The 12993-nt window shown below is 37.6% G+C and overlaps 1 long non-coding RNA gene across 1 annotated transcript; it reads left to right on the top strand.

The window, feature by feature from the left end:
- The first annotated feature begins 5607 nt into the window (after positions 1-5607).
- LOC109564132 (uncharacterized) lies at positions 5608-12368 on the top strand. The gene is made up of 2 exons (XR_011563420.1): positions 5608-6057; positions 10789-12368. It is a non-coding gene; the product is annotated as an uncharacterized lncRNA (long non-coding RNA).
- Positions 12369-12993: the final 625 nt, after the last annotated feature.

Raw genomic sequence — 12993 nt, forward strand, 5'->3', positions numbered from 1 at the left:
TCAAGTAACAGTGTCTTTATACCTATGAAGATAGTGATAAGAATCAAGAAAACTCAATTGTGATTGAAACTCTTGAGAGGAACAGAGTTCAAAATATTTCTTTTGATAAGAAGTGGCCAGTTTGAAAAGAGGATCCTTGAACAATACACTCCCTTCCACTTCACCTTTATTTGAGTGCTTAACAGAAGCTGACAGATAAGGGGTAGGAGACATGAGGAAGTCAGCCAGCCTAAGACTGCATTTCTTTTTTTTTTTTTTTTTAATTTATTTATTTTAATTGGAGGCTAATTACTTTACAATATTGTATTGGTTCTGCCACATCAACATGAATCCACCACGGGCATACACATGTTTCCCATCCTGAACCCCCTCCCACCTCCCTCCCCTTACCATCCCTCCGGGTTATCCCAGTGCACCAGCCCCAAGATCCTGTATCGAACCTGGACTGGTGATTCGTTTCTTATATGATAGTAAACATGTTTCCATGCCATTCCCCCAAATCATCCCACCTTCTCTCTCTCCCACAGAATCCAAAAGATTGTTCTCTACATCTGTGTCTCTTTTGCTGTCTCACATACAGGGTTATCGTTACCATCTTTCTAAATTCCATATGTATGCATTAGTATACTGTATTGGTGTTTTTCTTTCTGGCTTACTTCACTCTGTACAATAGGCTCCAGTTTCATCCACCTCATTATAACTGATTCAAATGTATTCTTTTTAATGGCTGAGTAATACTCCATTGTGTATATGTACCACTGCTTTCTTATCCATTCATCTGCTGATGGACATCTAGGTTGCTTCCATGTCCTAGCATTATAAACAGTGCTGTGCTGAACATTGGGGTACACGTGTCTCTTTCAATTCTGGTTTCCTCGGTGTGTATGCCCAGTAGTGGGATTGCTGGGTCATAAGGCAGTTCTATTTCCAGTTTTTTAAGGAATCTCCACACTGTTCTCCATAGTGGCTGTACTAGTTTGCATTCCCATTTCTTAGTTCTGGGTTGTTCAGTAAAACCAGCTTCCCTGATGGTTCAGAGATAAAGAATCTGCCTGCAATGCTAGAGACCAGGATTTAATCCCGTGGTTGGGAAGATCCCCAGAGGAGGAAAGGAAATGGCAACCACTCCAGTATTCTTGTCTGGAAAATCCCATGGACAGAGGAACCTAGCAGGCTGCAGTCCATGGGGGTATGCAAGAGTGGGATGTAACTGAGACGGGAGCACTATGGCACAGTATAATCACTTGAGAATATATTTTAAATTACTGATTCATAGTTCTACCTTCTCTTTCTTCTTTCCACCCCTAAGAAATTTCTATTTGGTTAGTCTGAGATTGGACCTGGGCAGGATTGTTAAGCAGTAACAACTCTGGTTTAGTTTAATTGGTCTATAATTAGTCTACATAAAAGATCAGTTGAACATAAAAGTTCTTTCAGCACTAGACACTCTATGGTTGACTTGCATGAAGAGAAAAATTAAAAAAGAAATCTAATCTGAGATTTACCTATTGATTTTCTGTGTATATGCAGTTATTTGTAGATTTATTCAAATAAATAACTGCTTCTGAAGTATTGTTTTATGATCATATAAGGTTCAGAGTACAGGGTCTCCTTTCCTGCTTCTGGTTAATTCCATGCTGCACCTGCAGCACTCAAGAACCAGAAACCTGATTCATATGACTGAAACTTCTCTCTGACCCAAGGATATTGCCTTGGGTCATATAATCTCTACCCTCTCTGTGTTTGTAGAAGGAACACAAAGATATTTCAAAATCCTGCCAACACAACTCAGGACCAAGCTTAGACTTTCTCTGGGCCACAAGTGACTGATGTGAAACATCTTTCTTCTTAAGATGGTGACTTATCCAATAGATCACTATAGAAAATCACCTATGATGAATGGAAGTCATAAAGGTGAGTTTGATTTTTTGATACTGCTGATATTGTTTGTGCTTTTGTGTGTGTGTGTGTGTTAGAGAGAGAGAGAGAGAGAGAGAGAGAGAGAGAGAGAGAGAGAGCCTGTATGTCTAGCTAGTGCTTCTAACAAAAGCATTTGAGTCATAAAGATAGAGCAGACCTCAGGGTACAAGGCATGAGATTTGGATTTCCACTCCCTCAAGTCTGGTCAGTCTGACTTCCATACATTCTTTTCTGTATGTCATTAGAACATCACTTATTTCAAAAATATAATCAGAAGCTAGCAATCAATATGTGATATTTGCATTCTAAAGTCATGAAAAATTACCTCATAGAACTGAAAACTAATACTCTCATCCTGGCTTCCCTGGTGGTTCAGACAGTAAGGAATCTGCTTGCAATGCAGGAGACCTGGGTTCAAACCCTGGGTCAGGAAGCTACTCTAAGGGAATGGCTACCCACTGCAGTATTCTTGCCTGGAGAATTCCATGGATGGAGGAGCCTGGCAGGCAGGCCACAGTTCATGGGGTTGCAAAGAACTGGACGTGACTAAGCAACTAACACACTTTAAAAACTGGCCATTCTGTGTAATGATGAAATAAAAGCTTCTTTTAAGGAACACTTTGCTGTGGAATTCCAAGATATTAACATTTTTATATTCATGAATTTTAATATCCTTGATGAATAGGTTTTAATGTGCAGTAATTAGAAATATTTAGGAGTGGAGTAGAGATCCAACTTGTGGTGGCTAATATTCTGATATATAGTAAGTCCTGAAAAAAATTGATGTATAATGCCACTGTAGGTAAGTAAGTAACCATCTCTGTTTGGAAAACTAAGCAAGGACAACTCATGAACAGATAGAGATTGGAAAAAGTTTTTCTGGCCATCAGTGGGGTATTATTCAAATTATTGTAACATAAGATTTATATAATGCTCTAAACCTGTTTTATGCAAGAATATGGCATTAGACTGCAGCTGCTGCTAAGTCGCTTCAGTCGTGTCTGACTCTGTGCGACCCCATAGACGGCAGCCCACCAGGCTCCCCCGTCCCTGGGATTCTCCAGGCAAGAACACTGGAGTGGGTTGTCATTTCCTTCTCTGATACAGGAAAGTGAAAAGTGAAAGTGAAGTCACTCAGTCGTGTCTGACTCCTAGCGACCCCATGGACTGCAGCCTATCAAGCTCCTCCGTCCATGGGATTTTCCAGGCAAGAACACTGGAGTGGGGTGCCACTGCCTTCTCCAATGACATTAGACTACTTTGATGTTAATTTTAAACATAGAACTGCTTTGCAATATGTAATGAAGACCTTCTTTTTGTTGCAGCTACTTTTTCATTAGAATGGTTGATATGTACAGATAAGTTTCTCCAGTGTTTCCTTATGTAGAAGACCATATTATCACATACACATTTTTGCTATTATTGATTAATCTGTTTAGAATCTAAAATATGCATGTATAACAAGAAGGATAATGTGGTTTGTTATATTGACTCCCTCAATGATGATTATATGTCACTTTTGAAATTTAACACAATTTTTCTCATTGCCTTACTTATTATGATTTTATGCATGTATTTCATATACATAATAATTTGCTTGCTTTCAAAGCAATACTCAGTAGTGGAAAAATATGAGAACAAAGAAGTGACAGAGAATGATAGTCCTATGGATAGGAATGGATGTAGGAAATAATGTTTTAGAAAGACACATCAATTTATATTAAAAAAGGAATGGAATAGTAGATAATATCCATGCTGTAGAAAACTGAAGAACACCGGTTGAAAAATAAAAATCTGATTTAGCAATGTTATTGCTGCTAACCATTATCTGTGAATTTGCAGTATAATACTAGTAGAAGAAGTATAATTATACATGATAGATAAGATAATGGCAGGTGATCTGGTCACTTTTTGAGGAAGAAGATAGGATGAAGGAGCTAAAATACCAGTAGATGGTATGACCATTTACCTAGAAGGAGAGCTGGACCAAACTTTCTGCTCACATGGTACCAATAGTAATTAAGTAGATAAAATTAGTTCTCTCAGGCATTTCTCAAGCATTTGGCTGAGAAAATAGGTAGGGAATTGGTGGATCTCTAGCAAGAGGAAGAATACTAATATAAACAAAAACAAGTGAGAACATTTTACACTTCTTTTTATGTAAAATACATCATTACACATATTGAAACTGTAAAATGACATTTCATTAAGTAAAGATGGCTGCGTCTCAGACTTAAATTCTTAGAATTCTTGAAATTTGTATCAGTTACTTAGATATTTATTTTTTTAAAAAAACCAGCAGTTAAATAATCTGAATGACATATAAGAGTATACTATTAACTTCAAATGCATTTTCTGAAAAACTTTGAACATAGAATTTACATTTAAATAAATGAGCTTTTTCACATAATTTTTAAAGGTTATGCTCCATTTACAGTAATTACAAAACATTGACTGGGTTCCCTGTGTTGTTCAGTGCATCCTTGTAGCCTGTCTTACACGCAATAGTTTGTACCTCCCACACCCATACCACTCTTACATTGCCCCCCCTCCTTTAAAACTGTATATAAAAGAGAATGAATGTTTTTTCATGTAGGCTTCCAAAGTAAAGATCAAAGATGAAAAAAGATTTTCCCTGTTTATTGCTCATTTCTCAGATTCTTGCTTTTTGTCATAATATTTGATTCTCTTGGATGTGATTCTGTCTAACATAGTGTTTTGCCTCACCAAATAAAATTTCAGATTTTATATTTTATGTATTGTTGTAAAGTACTGTTATGTACTCAAATTTAAGTTTCTAGGAAATCAATTGGAAAAGATTTTATTATTTATACAAAATTCTATTGGATTCTTAGCCAAATTTATATCTTTAGGTAAATTATCTGCTAGCCTCTGTTAATTTGCAGTTAGATATTTTAAATGTTTAAGTGAAGCACTCATAACTGGAATATTTAAGTGTATCATTTTTACTGTTTCTTTCTTACTGAAGTATAGTTGATTTATAGTTTCAGGTATGCAACATATTGATGTTTTTGTGTATTAACAATCCATTTAAATTATTACATAATGTTGCTACATACTCTGTGCTGCACATTACATTCTAGGACATTATTTATTTATATCTAGCAGTTTATACCTCTTAATCCTCCTCCCCTATCTGTCCTCTTCCCCCAACTTACTTTCTCCTTGTAACCACTAGCTATTCTCTGTATCTGTGTCAGTTTCTCTTTTGTTGTATTGGTGTATTTGTTTTGTCTTCCAGATTCCACATATAATAGAAAATATACAGTATTTTTATTTCTCTATTTGACTTATTTCATCAAGCATAATACCATCCAGGTCCATCTGTTTTGTTGTAAATGGCATAATTTCATTTTTTGTGGTTGAGTAATATTCTATATACATATGTTCCACACATATATATATATTAAAAGAATGACATTTTTCAAAATAAATGAATACATAGAAAATGGGTTTTCTGACACGACTACCTAGAAAACACAGTAACATTTTATTTTGCTCTTGTGAGTGATACAGTGCCTAATGTACACATTTATTGCATAATTTCAAAAGGGAAGGAGAATAATTGCTTATTGTTTTTTAATGTAATCACACTCCTTACTTGCAGCACCAAGAATATGATCCTCTGTACCATATTCAAGGCTTAGGGCTCCTGGGTGTTGAGAAGCATAGTGCAAAATAGCCATAAAAGGAGAAAGTCCTTGGGAAAATGGCGAAGGGCCAGAAATACCCGGCTTTGCACTGTGGACAGAAAAACATCTCCTGCCTTTGGTTATGCTCAGCGCTAAGAGTTAATAGGGATGTTACTTGTGAAAGCGGGTTGTGGGATAAACCCATGAGTCATTTAGAGTGCGCTGGCCTTGAAATGTTTTTACTGATTATGTGTTAACTCCGTATGCACTCTGCTGACCGTATAAGCTCTTTGTTCCTGCTTCTATAAAAAAGCTTGATTGCAGAAATACTCTTCTCAGTCCTTGCAAGAGACTGTCCAAGTGTCCTTCTTTCAGGTTCGTTGCTTCCAAGTCCCGGGGAGAAAAAAAAAATCCCCAACAAGTGGCGCCCGAACAGGGACTTGAGAGGAAGGCTGAACAAAGCGATGAACCCCTGCAGAAAGAGGTAAGCAGGATGGGGCAACATAGCAGTAAAATTCCTTTCATTTCTATAATGCATCATTTTTTGAAACAAAACGGTGTTAATGTTTCAAGAGATCAGACTGCTATCATATTTTACTGGAACAATTCATGGTTCCCAGAAGAGGGGACACTCAATCTAGACATATAGAAAAGGGTTAAAAATAATATTTTGCGAGCATATCAGCAAGGGTTACATGGTCACTCATACGGGCTATCATAGAACAAATTGAAGGGCATAATGTTGATTTGGAAGTAAAAACTATTCAATCTTTACATGAATATGAGCATAAGGAACAAGATATGCAAGGTGCTTTGAAATACAAGAATGTTATGCTCAATCAGACACAATCCTTAGAAAAACAACTTAGAGACGTATATATACAGGATATGTCAAAACTGAAGCCGCTTAGAACGGAAGTCATTTCATTCAATGAACAGCCCAAATCTGAGGTTTTTCCTTCTGCTCCACCTGTAACAGCAATTGCTAACTTTGCTCGTACTAATCATTTCACTCCTCCTCGGGAGATGCCTGCTTGCACTTTCGCTTTCCCAATGCAATTTAATCAACCTGCCCAAGGCCAAAATACTTGGGCTAATCTAGATTTTGGCATGTTGTCTAGCTTTAAGAAAGCATGCACTCTGTATGGACCTACTTCTCCTTACTGTATAGAATTTCTCGGAGGATGGGCTGACCATTGGATGCCATATGATTTTTTTCAAATAGCAAAGATAATTCAAAATCCTCAACAATTACTTCAGTGGCAAATATGGGTTAATGATAAGGCCCAACAAATGCTGATTGACCAGCAATCTCATGGTAACCCTGCCAATTTAACCTATGATATACACACTGGAACAAGAGCCATGGCTGATATGATTGCGCAATTAGCTAATATTACCCTTGGGATATTACATTTCATTAAAGAAACTGCCTGCAGGGCATAAGCAAAGGTTGCTAGCACTAACTCTGATGGTTCATTTATTAAGATTATTCAAGGACATAAGGAGGAATATTCTCAATTTATAGGAAAATTAAAGGATGCAATTGAGAAATCTATTAAGGATGTGACTTTAAAAAATATTATTTTAAAACAACTTGCTTTTGAAAATGCTAATGAGGAATGCCAATCCATGCTTAGACCAATTCAAGAGACTAGCTCTCTTATGGAATATTTGAAAGCATATAGGGACATCAGATCTATGTCCCATAGAGCAAATTGGCAACATTAGAAACCTTTAATGTACAAAAGGCTGCTAATACCAAATGTTTTAACTGTGGGAAGCCCAACCATATGAAAAAACAATGTTGCCTACCAACACAGGCCAAAAAAAATAATACTACTTCTAATAAGAAAAGACCCCCAAGAATATGTCCAAGATGTAAAAGGGGGTTCCATTGGCTGAATGAATGTCATTCTAAATTTGATAAGGATGGAAACACCTTGAACCCCGGGGCACAACAAAAACAACAAGGAAACTAATAAAGGGGCCATCCTCTAGCCCCGCTGCAAAAGGAGGACCTAATGTTAGGACGCTACAAGGAGCTACATCTAAGAGTACTTGCACTGATATATCTAGTCCTTATGATATGGAACTATAGAATTATACAACACCCACAAAATTCCAACTGGATATTACAGACTGATTCCACCCAGGACAATGGGACTAATTTTGGGACGTAGTAGCTGCACAATGAGAGGTTTAATGGTATTGACCGGTGTTATGGACAAAGATTATGAAGGGGAAATACATGTTATGGTAAATGTTATGAAAATGGGAAATGCATACTTACAAAAATGGGAACATTTTGCACAATTATTACTTTTGCCATATGTTAAACCAACGAAGGCATCTGATAAAGTTCAGCAGGGAAGCTTTGGCAGTACCAACCTTACTGCTACACTATCCACCTTATTAAAGGAGCATCAGAAACCCATGCTTACTTTACACATATGAGGAAATAATTTCACAGGCATGTTAGATACCGGAGCTAACATTTCAGTCATTAGAGCTGCAGAATGGCCCCTCGATTGGCTTAAGGTTATGGCTCCTTCTAGACTATTAGGATTGGATGAAACTGATGCCACACAAACTTTTGTCAGTGCATCCTATTTACAAATGTATGGCCCTAATCAAATTGTAGCTTATCTTAAACCATATATTACTAATATCCCTATCAATTTATGGGGACGGGATTTTCTTGAACAAACGAAAGCCACAATTTCTTTAAATGAACCTTTTTAATGGGGGCCATTGAGTTAACACTGCTGCCTCTCAATTGGGAATCTAATACCCCAGTATGGACACCTCAATGGCCCCTAACTAAAGAAAACTTGGCAACTCTGACACAATTAGTAAATGAACAATTACAAAAAGCTCATACAGAACCTTCATTTTCCCCATGGAATTCCCCTGTTTTTGTAATAAAAAAGAAATCAAGAAAATGGCGACTATTGATAGATTTAAGAAATGTTAATAATACCATGTCACCTATGGGGCCCTTACAACCCGATTGCCCTCCCCTTCTATGGTAGCAAAAGGATGGTCTGTAGTTATTATTGACTTACAAGACTGCTTTTTTACTATACCTTTGCACCCTAAAGATAGAAAACGTTTTACCTTTTCAGTTCCTTCTATAAATCACATGGCTCCTATTAAAAGATTCCAATGGAAGGTGCTACCTCAGGGAATGATGAACTCCCCTACCATTTGCCAATATCTCATATCTGTTTTATTACAACCCATTAGAGACAAGTATCCTACTGCATTTATAATTCATTATATGGATGATATACTTCTCTCTATGGAATCTGAACTCTGTTTGCAACAGTTATACAATGAAGTTACTACTACTCTTCAAAATCATGGCCTGCTTGTTGCACCAGATAAAATTCAATGGAAAGCACCCTTTAATTATTTAGGACATGTTATGGAAGAATCTAAAATCAAACCTCAAAAAACTCAAATTTCTGTGCAGTCTCTACTCATGCTGAATGATTTTCAAAAATTGCTAGGAGATATTAATTGGCTGCAGTCATCTGTTGGCATCCCCACCTATGCCTTACAAAATCTATTTAAAATTTTAGAGGGATCCCCTGACCCTAATAGCCCTAGGCAGCTAACAAAAGAGGCCAAAGAAGAACTGGCCTTAATGGAGAAACACATTCAACAATCTTTTTCAACTCGGCTAGATTATGATCAACCAGTTTCTTTATATATATTCCTCACTGAACATTCACCCATTGCAATTATAGCTCAACATAGCCCAATAGAATGGGTATATTTACACACTAAACAGTCTAAAAAAATTATGTCATATATTGAGAAAATAGGGCATTTAATTATGTCAGGAAGAAACCATGTACAAACTTTAACTGGATTTGATCCATATGCAATACACATTCCCTTGACAAAAAAAGGAATTGCAAATTACCTTACAGTATAACTTGACCATGCAAATGGCATTAAATGATTTTCAAAATGTTATCTCATTTCGTTTACCAAAAAGAAAATTATGGGACTTTCTACAATGTACTAAATTCATTGTAACTAATATCATTACATCCCAACCTATTTCTAATGCACCTACCTATTTCATTGATGGCAACAAGAAAGGCATAGCAGATTGTTGGCCCTGCTATCAAAGAGAAATTACCCACTACCTATTCTTCAGTACAAAGAGTTGAATTATATGCTTTATATGCTCTTTTGTCACTTCAACCATTATCCTTCATTGTATATACTGATTCCAAATACCTTGCTTCCCTTTTTCCTGATTTTGTTATCACCTTTTTATACAACCTAGATGAAGAATTATATACTCTCTTTTCACAGACTCAAACTTTAATTCATTCACACGGAACCTTTCTTTATTGCACATATACGTGCTCATTCAGGTTTACCTGGCCCTCTGGTCGCAAGAAATGATGCTGTTGACAGGCTCATAGCTCCCATTTTTACACCTGCCAATGATGAACATGCTAATTTTCAAAACAATGCTAACAGATTGCACTCTAAATACCATATTCCTCTCACTGAAACACGACATATTATTAAAACCTATGATGTTTGCACCCCTCTGCACTTACAAACTACGATTTCAGGAATTAATCCCCGGGGGCAACAACCTAATTCCCTTTAGCAATCTGATTTCACTCACTGCTCCTTAAGAAAGTTTTCTTTCCTTTTTGTCTCAGTTGATACATTTTCAGGCTTTATCTGGGCACTACCTGTCTCTTCAGAATCCAACAAACACACCATTTCCACACTCTTACTCACCTTCCCCATTATGGGGATTCCTTCTGTCTTGAAAACAAACAATAGACCTGCATTCACCTTGCATTCATTTCATTCATTTTTATCAGAATGGAACATAACACACATTAGAAGAATACCCTATAATCCTCAGGGTCAAATCATTATTGAAAGAGCCCACTGCACCCTAAAAACTCATTTACTAAAACAGAAAGGGGAAATATGGAAGAGGAGATAGACTTCTTATCCTATGAACCCTCAATTACTATTATCTTTAACTATTCCCTGAATTTTTTAAACTTAACAAAAAATAATTCTGACACTCGTGCAGATAGACATTTTACAGAAGACAAAAACAGCAAATTAGAAATCAATACACCAATATGGTATAAGCAATTTAATCAGTGGCTGCCAGGAATCTTACAACTCCTAGGCAAGTGTTATGGTCTTGTCGTTGCAGATGGAGAGGAAATCTAAGTTCCCCTTCACTATGTCCGTTACCGAGAGGGACCCCAAGACCAGACTCCCTTGGGAAGTGATGAAGATGACGCAAAGGGTCTTGTCAATGACCCTGGAGGAGACAATGAGGAAACGCCATCGTCTGAATCCTTACCCGACATGGGCTCAAGTGAAAAACATGACTCATCAGGCTGAGCAGACACTGAAGAGCAAGAGGAACATCATGATTGCTCCTGGTTTAATAGATCAAGCATTGGAGGCTTTCATAAATCTGAAACAAGTTTCTGGACTGATAAGGACATATTGCTGAATTGATATAATGGGGGCTTATTACCCCCACGACCCAGGATTGTGGTCCCCATTGTGGGGCCAGAGCAATGGCACATTTGGGAAATTCCAGCAGCTTTAGAGCACTTCGCTAATGTTTATGGGACTATGGGTATGTTTTGTCCTTCTAATTATACCTTCCTATACAATAGTACTGGCTATATTCAATCATATGTTCACCTTCCGTACTTGTTTATTGTAGGGCATTTTGATATTGACTTATCGACCAAGATTGTCAATTGTACTGCATGTGCATTGTATACCTGCCTTAATCACACCATTTCATATCACAATGCTAGCATTGCACTAGTTAAACAAAGATCTGAGTTATGGCTTCCCATAAACTTAACTGAGCCTTGGACTGATTCTGTATTTCTTTCTTTATTGTTGAAAATTGGACTAGACAAGCTCAAATAGATCAGCAATTACAAACACAAATTAATGAGTTACAAACTGAGTTATCCACTTAGGATACAAATGAGTTATCCACTTAGGAGATTAAGTGCAGCAACTGACTTTCCAAATACGTATACATTGTCACTGGAATTTTACTTCTTTTTGTCTGACTAACATGCCCTGTAATAGCACTGAATATCCTTGGGATAAAGTTAAAGTGCATTTGCAGGATCTCACAAATAACTCAAGTTTAGACATCAATTTGTTGAAACAACAAGTTGCTAATTTTCAAGTTAGGGTACCTAGGGAATTGTATAGCACTCAATTCTATGATACTTTAACCAAAACCCTATGGTCTCTAGGGTTAGAGCTTAGCTTTCAGGAAGCAATATTTTTATATATGTATTAATCACCCTGCTCTTTTTGTCCTTGATTATGGGATACAGAAGTCTCTACTCAAGACTCCGCGCTTCCCACAATGGAGTCCAACTAGCAGCCGCCATGCTTAATTTAAAAACAAAAGGAAAATATGTTGGGAAGCGTAGTGCAAAATAGCCGTAAAAGGAGAAAGTCTTTGGGGAAATGGCGAAGGGCCAGAAATACCCGGCTTTGCACTGCGGACAGAAAAACGTCTCCTGCTTTTGGTTATGCTCGGTGCCAAGAGTTAATAGGGATGTTACTTGTGAAAGCGGGTTGTGGGATAAACCCATGAGTCATTTAGAGTGTGCTGGCCTTGAAATGTTTTTACTGATTATGTGTTAACTCCGTATGCACTCTGCTGACCATATACTTTAAGCTCTTTGTTTCTGCTTCTGTAAAAAAGCTTGACTGCAGAAATAAACTTCTCAGTCCTTGCAAGAGACTGTCCAAGTGTCCTTCTTTCAGGTTCGTGAATTCCAAGTCCCGGGGAGAAAACCCCCAACACTGGGTGTGTTTGAGGCCGCACACAAAGCAGGAAACAAGGCCTAAAAGATGACCAGTTCCCACTGAGCTGGAATGTGACATGGGGTCTTCGGTGGGAAGGTAGCTTCATGATAGCATGGATGGTTAAGAGTCAGAGTGAGAGTTGAAAAGTAAAAAAGAGAAATGGTTGTGAAAAAGAAGGTCCAGATGGGTCAGAAGACTCTGAAAAAATATTAGGAGTCTGAGTATGTAGCTCACATCACAATGAAAGCAAAAATTAAGAGTTCTGAGTAGACAAATGGGAGAATAGTCTGAGAGTATGCGGTATGAAGGCAATGGCACCGCACTCCAGTACTCTTGCCTGGAAAATCCCATGGATGGAGGAGCCTGGTAGGCTGCATTCATGGGGTCTCTAACAGTCAGGCACGACTGAGCGACTTCACTTTCACTTTTCACTTTGATGCATTGGAGAAGGAAATGGCAACCCACTCCAGTATTCTTGCCTGGAGAATCCCAGGGAGAGGGAGCCTGGTGGGCTGCCATCTATGGGGTTGCATAGAGTTGGACATGACTGAAGCGA

The sequence above is a fragment of the Bos indicus genome, chromosome 23 (assembly GCF_029378745.1).
Source record: "Bos indicus isolate NIAB-ARS_2022 breed Sahiwal x Tharparkar chromosome 23, NIAB-ARS_B.indTharparkar_mat_pri_1.0, whole genome shotgun sequence".
Taxonomy (NCBI): domain Eukaryota; kingdom Metazoa; phylum Chordata; class Mammalia; order Artiodactyla; family Bovidae; genus Bos; species Bos indicus.